General features: G+C 50.3%; 1 non-coding gene across 1 annotated transcript; it reads left to right on the top strand.

Moving 5' to 3' along the window:
- The first annotated feature begins 3,718 nt into the window (after positions 1 to 3,718).
- TRNAS-CGA (transfer RNA serine (anticodon CGA)) lies at positions 3,719 to 3,791 on the top strand. Its single transcript has one exon. It is a non-coding gene; the product is annotated as a tRNA-Ser (tRNA).
- Positions 3,792 to 14,139: the final 10,348 nt, after the last annotated feature.

The following is a 14,139-nucleotide window of genomic DNA, read 5'->3' as shown; positions in this document are numbered from 1 at the left end:
CGAGCGATCCCTCTTGCGACGCAAATTTCACGGTCTAGCAGTAGACGTTGGTCGCCTTCGATGACGCCTTCTACGTCAGCGGGTGTTTCGGTGCTGACCGAAATAACAATGCTGCAGCGAGGCGGGATGCTCACTTGCTCTTCGAGCACACTCAAGGCGTGGTGACTACGAGGGCTCTCCGGCGGTATCGCATGATCTTCCGACAGTGTTATTGACTTCGACTTCAGGTCGATGACTGCGCCGTGTTGGTTGAGGAAGTCCATACCGAGAATGACGTCTCGTGAACACTGTTGGAGGATAACGAAGGTGGCAGGGTAAGTCCGGTCATGAATGGTTATTCTTGCCGTGCAGATCCCAGTCGGCGTGATGAGGTGTCCTCCAGCGGTTCGAATCTGAGGGCCTTCCCATGCGGTCTTAACTTTCTTCAACTGGGCGGCGATGTGTCCACTCATTACGGAGTAGTCGGCCCCTGTGTCGACTAAGGCAGTGACTGCGTGGCCGTCGAGAAGCACGTCGAGGTCGGTTGTTCTTTGTCTGGCGTTGCAGTTGGGTCTTGGCGTCGGATCACGGCTGCGTCGTGTTGAACTGAAGCTGGAACGTTGCGTCGTCATGTCGTCTTTCGTCGGTGTAGTCTTGGCTTCCCGACTTCTTCGGGACGGCGGCCTGTCGTCATTAGGTCGTCGAGATGGTCTCTTCGTCGTCTTCGTCGGCGGCGGAGGATCTTCGTCAGTTCGACGAACAGCAACCGCACCTCCATCGGTTACTGCTTTTAGTTTTCCGGATATGGGCTCGCAGAGCGGCCCCGGGCTGGGCCGGTGTACGGTCGGCGCTGCGGCGACAGGTAGCGGCCTGGTGACGGCGAACGGGACGGTCGTCGAGGGCTCCACTGAGTGGCGGCGAGGTAGTCGGCGATGTCACGTGGGCGCTCTCCAAGCTGTGGACGCGGCGCGTTGACGGCGAAACCTCGCAGTCCCATCTCTCGGTACGGGCATCGTCGGTAGACGTGACCTGCTTCTCCGCAGTGGTAGCATAGCGGGCGGTGGTCAGGAGCACGCCAAACGTCTGTCTTCCTCGGGTAGCTGCGCTGGGCGACGGGTGGGCGTGCTGGCGGCGGCGGTGGTGGTCGACGGAATTGCGGCGTTACGGGGTCCTGGCGCGGTCGTGGAAGGGGACCTTGACGGCGGGCGACGGCGGCGTAGCTCATCGCTTGCGGCTGAGGCTGCGGTGGTTCTGGTTGCACTTGAGGAACTCCAAGCGATCGGTGCACCTCTTCTTTTACGATGTCGGCGATCGAGGCCACTTGAGGCTGCGACGAAGGCAAGACCCTCCGCAGTTCCTCGCGCACAATGGCCCTGATGGTCTCGCGCAGATCGTCCGTGGCCAGCGATTGAATTCCTGCGTAGTGGGTAGAGCCTGTACGGCGGTTGAATTGCCGGTTCCGCATTTCGAGTTTTTTCTCGATGTTCGTCGCCTCAGAAAGAAACTCTTCGACGGTCTTCGGTGGGCTTCTTACCATCCCGGCGAAAAGTTCCTCCTTTACCCCACGCATCAGTAGGCGGACTTTCTTTTCCTCGGCCATATCCAGGTCGGCGTGGCGGAACAAACGGCTCATTTCTTCCGTAAAAATGGCAACGTTCTCGTTTGGTAGCTGCACTCGGGCGTACAGCATAGCTTCAGCCCTTTCCTTGCGCACGACGCTTGTAAAGGTGCGTAGGAAGCCGCTACGGAACAGGTCCCACGTTGTCAAGGTCGATTCCCTGTTCTCAAACCAAGTTCTGGCGGTGTCTTCTAAGGCGAAGTAGACATGCCGCAGCTTCTCGTCGGAGTCCCAGTTGTTGAATGTTGCGATTCGTTCGTAGGTCTCCAGCCATGATTCCGGGTCTTCAGTCGCTGCTCCATGGAAGGTTGGTGGGTCCCGGGGTTGTTGTAGGATAACAGGGGACGCCGGGGCAGCCATTGGCGTTGTCTTGACCACGATCTTCTTTGTCGTCTCAGGTAGAAAGAAGTCCGTGCTCTGGGGGCAGTCCTTGCAGTCTGCGGCTAGCACGCTGGTCTTCGGCGATGTTGGTTCTGTCCTCGGGCTTCGGGCTTGGGTCGCGACTTTGCGGGGGCGTTCGGTACATGAACGCACAAGCACCCCCACCAGATGTCACGTGGTGGTGACGTTGAATAAGACAGTAGCAATACTGTGAACAAGAAAACTAACTTTTATTGGGCGAACCTGTGCCCACAAAACAGGCTACACTTATAGCGCAACGATAGCGGCGAACACGCTCGGCGATCGTCGAAAATCTGATCAGCGGGTCAAGCGCGTCGGCTTTTATAGATCAGTCATCGAATGTTCCAGATTAACTGATGGGACCCGCGTGTCTTCCACAAAGTTCTACACCATTCGTGTCACGCGATGAAATCTGATAACACAAGGTTCGGCGACAACAGACACGCGGATAGAAGCGTCGATAACTTTCCAGAAACGTCGGATACATGCAGGCGCGTCCCTCGCTCTGCGATTACAGTTGTTAAGCGGCGAAACGTGGTTGCCCGAGAAAGATAAGTACACGTGTCAATATATATATATATATATATATATATATATATATATATATATATATGATACGCTGCATGTAAATATGTGTATGTAGCATACATCTTGTGTAACATCCACTGCAATGCTGCTGTTCCATGTCAATATTTATACTGCGAACATCACATTTCATACAGACACACACACATACTCGTAGTTCATGAGCCAAGCAACAACAATGCTTCGATTTACGTAGGTGTCAACTAGAGTTGAGTGTGCCCGCTTTTTATGCTTGATAATGTGCGGTGGTCCTTGTTGGTTAGGTTCTTGTGAGTTTAAGCGTGTGTATACTGACTCATGCGCGTGATTTTCATGTATGAATTTTATTGTATCAGAAATAAACCTTAAGCTGGAAGTTAGCACTTTCGTATGCCGTTTCTCATCTTTCTCGTCTTTGGTTCCGAACTACAAAGTGACATCATGGAACACAAACCAGCGCGATCGCTAGCAGTGTTAGAGTGGGCCTCCTTGTTATTTACTGCTGCTCGACATGGCGCCAAGAGTGGGGCAGCGGTTCGTTTTCTTACGACCAGGTGTCTAGTATGAATGAACCTACGCACCAGCTGCAAGCGAGTTTGGTGGCTTGTCCGCAGGTGTGTAGAAAGAGAGACCAGGGCCCTCAGTTCGAACAAGAGCGCTTTACTTAAGCAACACGAGTGCCGCGCAGCTGGCCAGACAACCAACCTTGAGGCACGCAGGCCTTGCCTCTGCTGCATATATATCTCTTGGTGCGCATGCACCGATAGTAAGTGTGTCATGATCCCTTTGGTAGCAACCCAGAATGAGCAATGACAAGGTTGGTGACAGCTTACGTGCAGCTACCGATGACACTAGGCACGATTGGAGGCACTGTCATAATTGGACCGTATGAAAAAGTAACTTTGACTTAGTTGCAATGGCGACGGGACTGACTCTGCCGTCCGAAAACTTCAGGCCGCAACATTTTTGATGCGCATTGGCGAGGGATCCCGACGAGCATACTATACTCTCAACTTTAAGGGCGGGGAAGAGAGAGACGTCACAACTCACAGTGAAGTTGGAGGCCGCCAAGGTCTGTGAGTGGTGGCGCTGGCTAACTCTCCCAGGGTTCTACTAGGACACATAAATACCCAAGAAAGTGGATGGGGAAACAGCGCCGCGGTAGCTCAATTGGTAGAGCGTCGCACGCGAAATGCGAAGGTTGTGGGTTCAGTTCCCACCTGCGGCAAGTTGTTTTTTCATCCACTTTAATTTCCATTAATTTATCGTTTCTTCATTTCATTTATTAAGCACAAGTAATTTCCCCTATGTTGCCCTTGGTCTCAGTGTTTGTTGGCTTCTTATGATATGACTAATAAAAATCGGGCCCCTCGGTTAACCCCCTTTCTTCTCGTTTATTACATAACGAGGGCCTCGAATCTGGCAACATTGATGCCTTCAGGTAGCACATGTGGGTTTATTGACCAGTTGCCTTTCACCCAAAAAGATCACGTTCTCGTGACGCCTGCGGCAAGAAGGACGTTCCAAGTCCGCCGCCAAGGTCTGTGAGTGGTGGCGCTGGCTAACACTCCCAGGGTTCTACTAGGACACATAAATACCCAAGAAAGTGGATGGGGAAACAGCGCCGCGGTAGCTCAATTGGTAGAGCATCGCACGCGAAATGCGAAGGTTGTGGGTTCGGTTCTCACCTGCAGCAAGTTGTTCTTTCATCCACTTTAATCTCCATTAATTTATCGTTTCTTCATTTCATTTATTAAGCACAAGTAATCTCCCCTATGTTGTCCTTGGTGTCAGTGTTTGTTGGCTTCTCATGATATGACTGCGAATTACAAGCCATTCAGAATCGTGCTGCACGCTTTATCATGTCAAACTACTCCAGTGAAACCAGCATACCTGCACTAAAACACACACTCGATCTATCCAGTCTCCAATCACGTCGCGCCTCTGCATGCTTCACACTTTCCACTATCACGCCAGACACCCTCGACTACAACCCCCGCCTCAAGCACAACTGTCCAATAGCGCACATTAAGTGCCGGACGTCTTTGATGAAGGGTTATTTTTTTCCAAATGCAATAGTGCTGTGCAGCACTCTTCGCGACTGTATTGCTGATTCCGCCGACCACACAATTTTCCGTGAGGAACTAACAACCCACATCACCTAGAATGTTTTGTTAAAAATGAATTTGCTACTTGACCCCTGTTCAGTAATTATTTGTTATTCATTCAGTCTCATGCGTAGTATGTATTTAGAAGTATTCATGTAGAATGTGTTTAGCTGTGTGTAGTAGTTCTTTTTTTCTTTTATTACACAGTAATTTTGATGATAGTGCCGCTTGCTCGGTTCCTTCCTGAGCCTCGTTTCCTTTTCTATTCTTCGTCCGTCTTTCTTTCCTCCTTTCCCTCCTTTGCGTGATGAAGAGTTCCTCATACTTTGTTTGCCCCCGCCTTATGTACTGCCTCCGGGGCTTTAAGGCTTCAATAAATGAAATGAAATGAAATGAAATGAAATCTAAAAAGCAGGTGTGAAGCTGAAAGGACAAATATTAAGGCAAATCAAGGGACTCAATTTCATTCCAATGCTGGCTGAATCGCCACTGCTTTCAGCTCTCGTAGATAATATCGCCAAAGTTCCCTATAAAAACTATTGCGCGAAACTCTCCGCTCGAAACGTTAAATTTGGAAATTATTTATTCACTGCATGGCTCCTACCATGGTGCCATTCACATTAGACACTTTTGGTGCTAGAGGTCAGATAAGCACGAAAAAGTGCCTCGAGCTCGGCGAGCAATTTTTGCTTTAAAACTTCATAAACATCATGTAATGTACTAGAATCTCTTCGTCAGCCCTCTCTAACCCATGTGGCACCTGCGAAGCGCTAATCTTTCCTTGACGAGGCGACAGATGGTACCCTGTAAGGCGACAGAATATCTTTGTCAGCCGTCGCGTGCACAGTGACATCTAGATAGCGCAGTTGCATGCTTGACATGAGGATAACTCGTACACTTTAACACTACACAATATGTATATTAGCCCTCGCGTACACCGTGACACATAGATAGCGCAATTTGTTGCTTCGCAGGGTGATCAATGGTACACTGTAACACGACAGAATCTGTTTCTCAGTCCTCGCGTACAGAGTGAAACATGGATAACGCAATTCGTGGCTTGACAAGGCGATAGCTCCTATCCAGTAGCGCGACAGAATATGTTTGTCAGCTTTCGCCTACACATATGACGTCTAGGCAGAGCAAATCCTTGCTTCAGAAGTTGATCGATGGTATACTGTTGCGCGACATAATCTGTTGCGCAGTCCTCGCGTACAGAGTGAAACCTTTATAGCGCAATTCGTGGTTTCACAATGCGATAGGTCCTACCCTGTAATGCGACAGAATATGCTTGTCAGCCTTCGCGTGCACATGTGACATCTAATAGCGCAAATCCTCACTTGACAAGGTAACAGATAGAACACTGTAATGCGAAAGAATCTGTTTGTCAGCCATCGCGTGCAGTGACACCCAGATAGCGCAATACCTTGCATGACAAGCGGATAGTCGTACCTTGTAACGCGACAGAATAGGCTTGGCAGCCTTCGCGTACACATATTGCACCTTGGTAGTGCAAGTTCTTCCTTGATGAGGTGATAGCTTGTACACCATAACGCGACGGAATGTGTTTGTGAGCCTTCGCCTACACATATGACATCTAGGTAGCGCAATTCCTTGCTTCACAACGTGATCCACGGTACACTGTAATGCGAAAGATTCTGTTTGTCATCCTTCGCGTACAGAGTGACGCCTAGACAGCGCAATTCGTGGTTTCCCAGGGCAATAGCTCATACCGTTTAACGCGACAGGATATGTTTGTCAACCCTCGCGTACACATATGACACCTAGGTTGCGCAAATCGTTCCTTCGCAAGGCAACCGATGGTACACTGCAAAGCGACAGAATGTGTTTGTCAACTCTCGCGAATTAGATAGCGCTATACCTTGCTTGACAAGGCAATAGCTTGTACCTTGTAACGCGACAGAACATGTTTGTAAGCCTTCGCCTACACATATGACATCTAAGTAGCGCGATTCCTTGCTTCTCAACGTAATGGATAGTACACTGCAACGCGACAGGATCTGTCTCTCAGTCCTCGCGTACAGAGTGAAACCTAGATAGCGCAATTCGGGGTTTGACAAGGTGATAGATCCTACCCTGTAACGCGACAGAATATTTTTGTCAGCCTCCGTCTACACATATGACGCCTAGGAAGCACGATTTCTTGCTTCACAACGTGATCGATGGTACACTGTAACACGCCATAATCTGCTCGTCAGCCCTCACGTACACAGTGACACCTAGATAAAACAATTCGTCGTTTGTCAAGGAGACAGGTCGTACCCTGTAACGAGAAAGAATATGTTTGTCAGCCTTGGCGTACACATGTGACACCTAGGTAGTGCAAATCCTTGCCTGACAAGGTGATAGATGGTACACTGTAATGTGGAAGAATCTGCTTTTTAGCCATCGCGTGCACAGTAACACCTAGATGGCGCAATACCTTGCTTGACAAGGCGATTGATGTGACTCTGTAACGCGACAGAGGTAACAAGTGTGGGTTTATTGACCGGCTGCCTTCACGCAAGAAGATCACGTTCTCGTGACGCCTACGGCCGAAACGATGTTCCACGGCCGCCGCCAAGGTTTGTGAGTGGGGGCGCTGGCTAACACTCCCAGGGTTCTACTAGGAAACATAAATACTCGAGAAAGTGGTGGGGAAACGGCGCTGCGATAGCTCAATTGGTAACGCATTGCACGCGAAATGCGAAGGTTGTGGGATTGTTCCCCATCTGCGGCAAGTTGTTTTTTCATCCACATTCATTTCCATTAATTTGACGTTTCTTTATTTCATTTAGTAAGCGCAAGTAAATTCCCCTATGCTGTCTTTGGTGTCACTCTTTGTTGGCTTCTGACGATATCCTTTACTATTAGGTCGCTTTCAAGCGAGGAGAAAGACAATTCTTGCTTAGAGGCCCTGGGGACAACGTCGGTGTACCCTTTCAAATACCCGACGAGGCTTGTTATCTCCGGGTGTGCTTATTGCTGTTCAGCGAAGCATTCCGCGTTTATTATTGCAAGGAAGGCGTCGTCATTCACATCATCTTGCGTCGGTGGGTCAATGCGGGCGCGTGATAGGCAAGCGGCGTAAGGGTGTTTTTGTCCGGATTTGTCGGTTACAGTGATGTCATATGCTTGTAGTCTGAGGCTGCACCGCGCTAGCTGTTCTGAAGGATCTTTTAAATTCGCTAGCCAACACAATGCGGGATGGTAACTGACAACTTTCAACAACCTGAAATATAGGAAAGGGCGAAATTTTGCAGAAGTCCAAGCGATGGCGAGGCATTCCTTTGCGGTCACAGAATAATTGCCTTCCGCTTTTGACAGCGACCGGCTAGCGTACGCTATCACCCATTCAAGTCCGTTTTTCCTCTGGACTAGAACGGCACCAACACCTAGGCTACTGGCGTCAGTATTGATTTCTGTATCGGTGTGCTTGTCGAATTGCGCAAGTAACCGTGGCGACTGCATGCGCCGTTTGAGTTCTTCAAATGCGCCGCGTTGCGGTGTTTCCCAATTGAAATCTACATCAGATTTAGTTAGATGTGAAAAGTCCTTGACAAAGCGTCTGAGTTGGCACACATGCCAAGGAATCTTCACAAGGCCTTCTTCGCAGTGGGTTGTGGGAACTTTGTGATGGTGGCTGTCTTCTGTGAGTTGGGAAGGACTCCAGATTTGCTAAAGACGTGGCCCCGGAATGGAAGCTCATCGTAAGCAAAGCGACGCTTTTCCGACTTCAGAGTGAGCCCTGATGACTTGATCGCCTCTAGTACTGGCGCAAGCCGCGTAAGGTGATCGTCGAAATTTTAAGCGAAGACGACGACGTCATCCAAGTAAACGAGACAGGTCTGCCACTTCAGTCCTGCTAACACCATGTCCATGACGCGCTGGAGCGTTGCAGGCGCCGAGCACAGTCCAAGTGGCATAACCTTGAACTCATAGAGGCCGTCTGTAGCCGTCTTTTCGCGATCCCTGTCATGGACTTCTATTCGCCAGTAGCCAGACTTCAGGTACATCGACGAGAAGTATTTAGCATTGCAGAGATGGTCCAATGCGTCGTCTATCCATGGGAGGGGGTATACATGCTTCTTCGTAATCCTTTTCATTCTACGATAATCAACGGAACACCTTAGACTTCGTCCATTTTCTTCAATAAGAGAGCAGGAGTTGCACACGGGCTTTTAGACAGCTGAATGATGTCGCGCAGCATTTTGTCGACTTGACTTATAGCTTCACGTTCTCGCGTCCAAATTCGGTAAAGACTCTGGCGGAATAGTCGAGTGCACTCTTCAGTTATTGTGCGATGCTTTGCGACAGGTATTCGTCGAATCCTCGATGATGTTTAAAAGCAGTCATTGTATCGTCGAAGCAGGCTTCTGAACTTTTGCTGCTTAACAATGGGGAGACTTGGATTTATGTCGAAGTCTAACTCTGGAACTACGCTCATCGGCGCAGATGCGGCAGAATCCGAGAGGACAAACGCATTGCTGGTTTCCCGAATTCTCTCGATGTGTGCGATCGTCGGGCCCTTGTTGATGTGCTTGAGAACCTGGCTGAAGTTTGTCAGCAGTACTTTCGTTTTTCCTCCATGCAGTCGAGCGATCGCGCTTGCGACACAAACTTCACCATCTAGTACCAGACGGTGGTCCCCCTCGATGACGCCTTCTACGTATGCAGGTGTTTTGGTGCCAACAAAAATGACAATCGTTGAGCGGGGCCGCATGCTGAGTTCATTTTCGAGCACACTCAAGGCGTGGTGACTACGACATCTCTCCGGTGGTATCGCTTGATATTCCGACAGCGTTACGACTTCGACTTCACGTCGATGATTACGCCGTGTTGGTTCAGGAAGTCCATGCCCAGAATGAGGTCTCGCGAACACTGTTGAAAGATACCAAAGGTGGGAGGGTAGGCCTGGTCTTGAATTGCAGCTCTTGCGGCTCAGATTCCAGTCGGCGTTACTAGGTGTCCTCCAGCGGTACGAATTTTAGAGCATTCCCATACAGTCTTCACCTTTCTTCAACTGGGCGGTGATGGGTCCACTCACGACGGAGTAGTCAGCTACTGTGTCCACTAAGTCCGTCACTGCGTGGCCATAGAGAAGCACGTCGAGATTGGTGGTTCTTTGTCTTGCGTTACAGTTAGGTCTTGGCGTCAGATCATGGCTGCGTCGTGTTGAACTGAAGCTGGAACTTCACGTCGGTAAGTCGTTTTCCGTCGGTGTTTTCTTGACTTTATGGCTTCGTCGGGATGGCGGCGTCTCGTTGATGTATCGTAGAGATCGCCCTTTTGGTGTCTTCATTGGCGGCAGCGGATCTTCGTCAGTTCGATGAACAGCAACCGCTCCTCCATCGCCTGCTGCTTTGAGTTTTCTGGATATGGGCTCGGAGACCTGCCCCGGGCTGGGCCAGTGTATGGTAGTCGTTACGGCGACAGGTAGCGGCCTGGTGATGAACCATCGGTGAGGGCTCCACTGAGTAGTGGCGAGGTTGTCGGTGATATCGCGAGGTCGTTCGCCTAGATGTGGTCGCGCTGCATTAACGGCGAGCCCTTGCAGTCCCACCTCCCGGTATGGGCATCATCGGTAGGCGTGACCCACTTCTCCGCAGTGGTAGCAGATCGGGCGGTGGTCAGGAGTGCGGCCGACGTCTGTCTTCCTCCGGTAATTTCGCTGGACGATGGGTGGGCGAGATGACGGTGGCGGTTGACGGTGGAAGTGCGTCATTACAGTGCGCCGGCGCGGGCGCGGAGGGTTAATTTGATGGCGGGCAACGGTGGCGTAGGTCATCGCTTCAGGCTGGGCCAGTGGCGATTCCGGCTTGCCTTCGGAAAGTCCCCGTGACCGCTGGATTTTGTCTCTCATGACAACAGTGATCGAGGCAGCCTGTGATCAGGATCTTGTGAACATCCTTTGAAGTTATTCTCGCACGACTTCTCCGATGGTCTTTCGTAGGTCATCGGTGCCCAATGATTGAACTTGGGCGTAATTTGCTGGGCTTGCACAGCATTTTAATTGCCGGTTCCGCATTTCCAGAGTTTTCTCGATGCTTGTGGCCTCGTGAAGAAAGTCCTCAATGGCCTTCGGTGGATTTCGTATCAGTCCGGCGAAAAGTTCTAGCTTGACGCCACGCACGAGTAGACGAAGCTTTTTCTCCTCGGACATTTAGGGGTCGGCATGGCGGAACAGGCGTGTCATCTCCTCAGTGAAGATCGCTATGTTTTCGTTGGGGAGTAGTGCTCGGGCTTCTAGCATATGTTCGGCCTTTTCGTTGGGCACAGCGCTTGTATAGTTCCGCAGGAAGTCGCTACGTAACAGGTCGCACGTTGTCATGGTCGACTCCCGGTTCTGAAACCACGTTCTGGCGGCGTCTTCTAAGGCGAAGTATGTAGGTCGCAGCTTGTCACCAGAGTCACAGTTGTTGAAATTTGCGATCCGTTCATACGTCTCCAGCCAGGTTTCTGGGTCTTCAGACGATGATCCATGGAAGAATGGTGGGTCCCGAGGTTGTTGCAGAAGAATGGGTGACGCTGGCACAGCCATTGGGGTTGCTGACTTGGGCTTGATCCCTCTAGTTTTCTCGGGAAGAGGTCCGTATTCAAGTAGCAGTCCTTGCTGCCTACGGCTAGCTCGCTGGTCCTTGGTGACGTTGGCACTGTCGTCGGGTTTCGGGTTTGGATCGCAGTTTTGCGGGCGCCTTCGGTGCATGAAGACGCCAGCACCTCCACCATATTTCACGTAGTAGGGACTATGAGGAACACAGTAGCAAGACTGTAAATGGCGAAACTAAATCTCAGTTGAGCGAACTTGTGTTCTCAAAAGCAAGTTACAGTTAAAGCACAGCGATAGCGGTGAACACAGTCGGTGATCGTCAAAAATCTGATCAGCGGGTCACGTGGGTCGGCTAGCGTTTATACATCAGTCGTTGAATGTTCCAGAGTAATCGCTCGGACCCGCGTGTCTGCCACAAAGTTCTGCACTATTAGCGCCGCGCATACATACAATTAGATTACACGAGGTTTGGTGACAGGCAGCGGAGGGAACCACAGATAACATTCCATAATCTTCCCATACATGCAGGCACGTCCTGCGCTGTGCGATAATATTTGTTAGGCGGGGAAACGTGGTCACCCGATAAAGATAAACACGTATGCGTATCCGTATTGTTGTCCCCCTTTCTCTCTATGGGAACCATCACTACAAGTTACCTTTCACTCATAGATTCACCATATGGCATGAAGCGATGCCCCTCCTGGACATAACGACGGAGTCTATAGCTCGAGCACTCGCCAGGATCTTAATCTGCTGCTACAGTGTCCATTCCACCATTACGAGTGACCGTGGTCGCCAATTCAATTGAACATTGTTGGCTAATCTATCTCGGCTGCTCGGCGTCATTCACATCGAGACTACCTCTTACCACCCGATATCCAATAGGAGAGTAGAATTTTTCCACAGCCAGCTAAAGGCTTCACTCATAGTTTCGACTTCTCCTTCATCATGGATCGAGTATCTTCGTTTCCTTATGCTTGGCACCCGCACCGCTCTTCGCAGTGACTCTTCCAATAGCGTCACCACGTTTACGTTTGGCACCACTCAATGAGTCCCTGGCGAATTCTTGAGTGACTCGGCCAGCGTACATGCTGGCGTTTCCGTTACGCTACCGTCTGGGGAAAATGTTGACAAAACCCAGGGCACTACGCCGCGCAAAATAAAAATTAAAAGAAATGAAGACGTTTCGGCTCCCACACGGGAACCTTGTTCGCAAGTATTTTACCTGTGATTTTACCTGTGAACAAGTCGCCCGTGGGGTAGCCTAAACGTCTGCTTTTCTTTTAAATTTTACTTTGGTCGGCGTTGTGCCCCGGGTTTAGTCTACCTTTTCACGATGTTTCATCCCGATCAGACGGGCTTCCGTCAAACACTGAACTCCATGCCTACCGTCTACGCAGCGCTATGCGTACTGTCGTTCCCCACAACAACGACGTTCTTTCCGGCGTGTATACGTCAAGCCCAGCCTTGAATACTGCATGCCCGTCTTTAGGCGCCAATATGCTGTACGTCCTTCCTTGCGACGCCGTATGATGGTCCGTTCAAAATACTTAATCGTGCTCCTAAACACCTTTCATTTTTCATCAATTGCCTGGAAAATACAGTGTCCGTCGACCGTCTGAAGCCTGCCTACTTGGACTCTGACGCTTTAGCCACTTCTGCTGTCACATTCACTCCCGACCAGGCCAGTCCTGCTCGCTGCATGCGTTTCACACCCCTGCCTTCCACGTTTCGCCCTTCCTCCGGCTGATCACTTGCTCGCTAGAAGGGGGGCTCTGCAGCGCACTACTACGCGTCACAATCGTGCGGTCGCGAAAGACGACGAGAACACGCCCAGTACTCTGACGGTGCGCGAGCTGTGGAGTCAGTGGAATCGGGATTCCGCCCTGTTGAGCGCGCTCGGCTAAAATATATGTGGACGCCAAGCACCAGTGCCTGTCTGGTTTTCCTTCCCTCATAAGACCCTCAGGCTGAATACGAGGATCGGGCGAAGGTCTCAATACAACCTTTTCAGTCAATTGTGCAATGACAAATTTCAACAAGATGCGATTTTATCTGAACATCAAGTCACGGGCACTAGAAGTGAGACTACGAAGGTATATAGTGTGACACACGTGCGCACCTTCTGTGACGTCTCCTGCCATAGTGAAAGCGCCAAGACTCTTATTGAATACGCTGGCCGGCCTTCAGAGTGTTCTCGGGTGGGACTTTCTTTATTTAAGCCCTTGTCCCACGAACTAAGCGCGCCCGCATACAGAATCGGTACAAGGATTAAGTACGCGTTCCATTATCTATGCCATTTGTACCACGTAGTCAATCAGTGTTGCTGTGCAGCTTTCACAATGGTCTACGGCTAGCAAATTGCATGGCGACGTTCAGTTTTCTTACTTTCAAGTTAAAACTACGAATAGTTGAATACACAAACTACACCAATAAAGAGTGCATTGTCACGATGTAATGTTTTGCGATTTATGTCGTCCAAGAAGACGCATCAGTTCCATTCTAAACACGCTGGGAGTATGACATTTTATGATGCAGTCGTCACAATAAAGTGCAACAAACTCACCTCTGGCATGACTTCGCCGCGTCAGTCGCGCATTCTGTACTGCCAACTCGGCTAGGGACAAACGCACCAAACAACGTTCTCCGCCACAGTACCAAGGCGAAGAGAGATCTCAAGGACGATAAGTCCTCATGTTTCTCTCTGGCAGCCACTGCTCCTCAAACATGCTCAGCAAGAGCTGTTAAACCCAATTTGGACGTTCTCGCCCACGGATGTTGTAAATGTGCTCACGGAGGCGATCATTTAGACAACGCCGAGTGTGTCCCACATATCGGTTACTGCATGACCAAGGGAAAGTGTATACCAAAGCCTTTTTCGCACTTTACAAAACGGACACGATGCTTCGTAGATCATT

Source organism: Dermacentor albipictus, chromosome 9 (assembly GCF_038994185.2).
Source record: "Dermacentor albipictus isolate Rhodes 1998 colony chromosome 9, USDA_Dalb.pri_finalv2, whole genome shotgun sequence".
Classification (NCBI taxonomy): domain Eukaryota; kingdom Metazoa; phylum Arthropoda; class Arachnida; order Ixodida; family Ixodidae; genus Dermacentor; species Dermacentor albipictus.
This window is presented reverse-complemented; position numbering and strand designations above follow the sequence as displayed.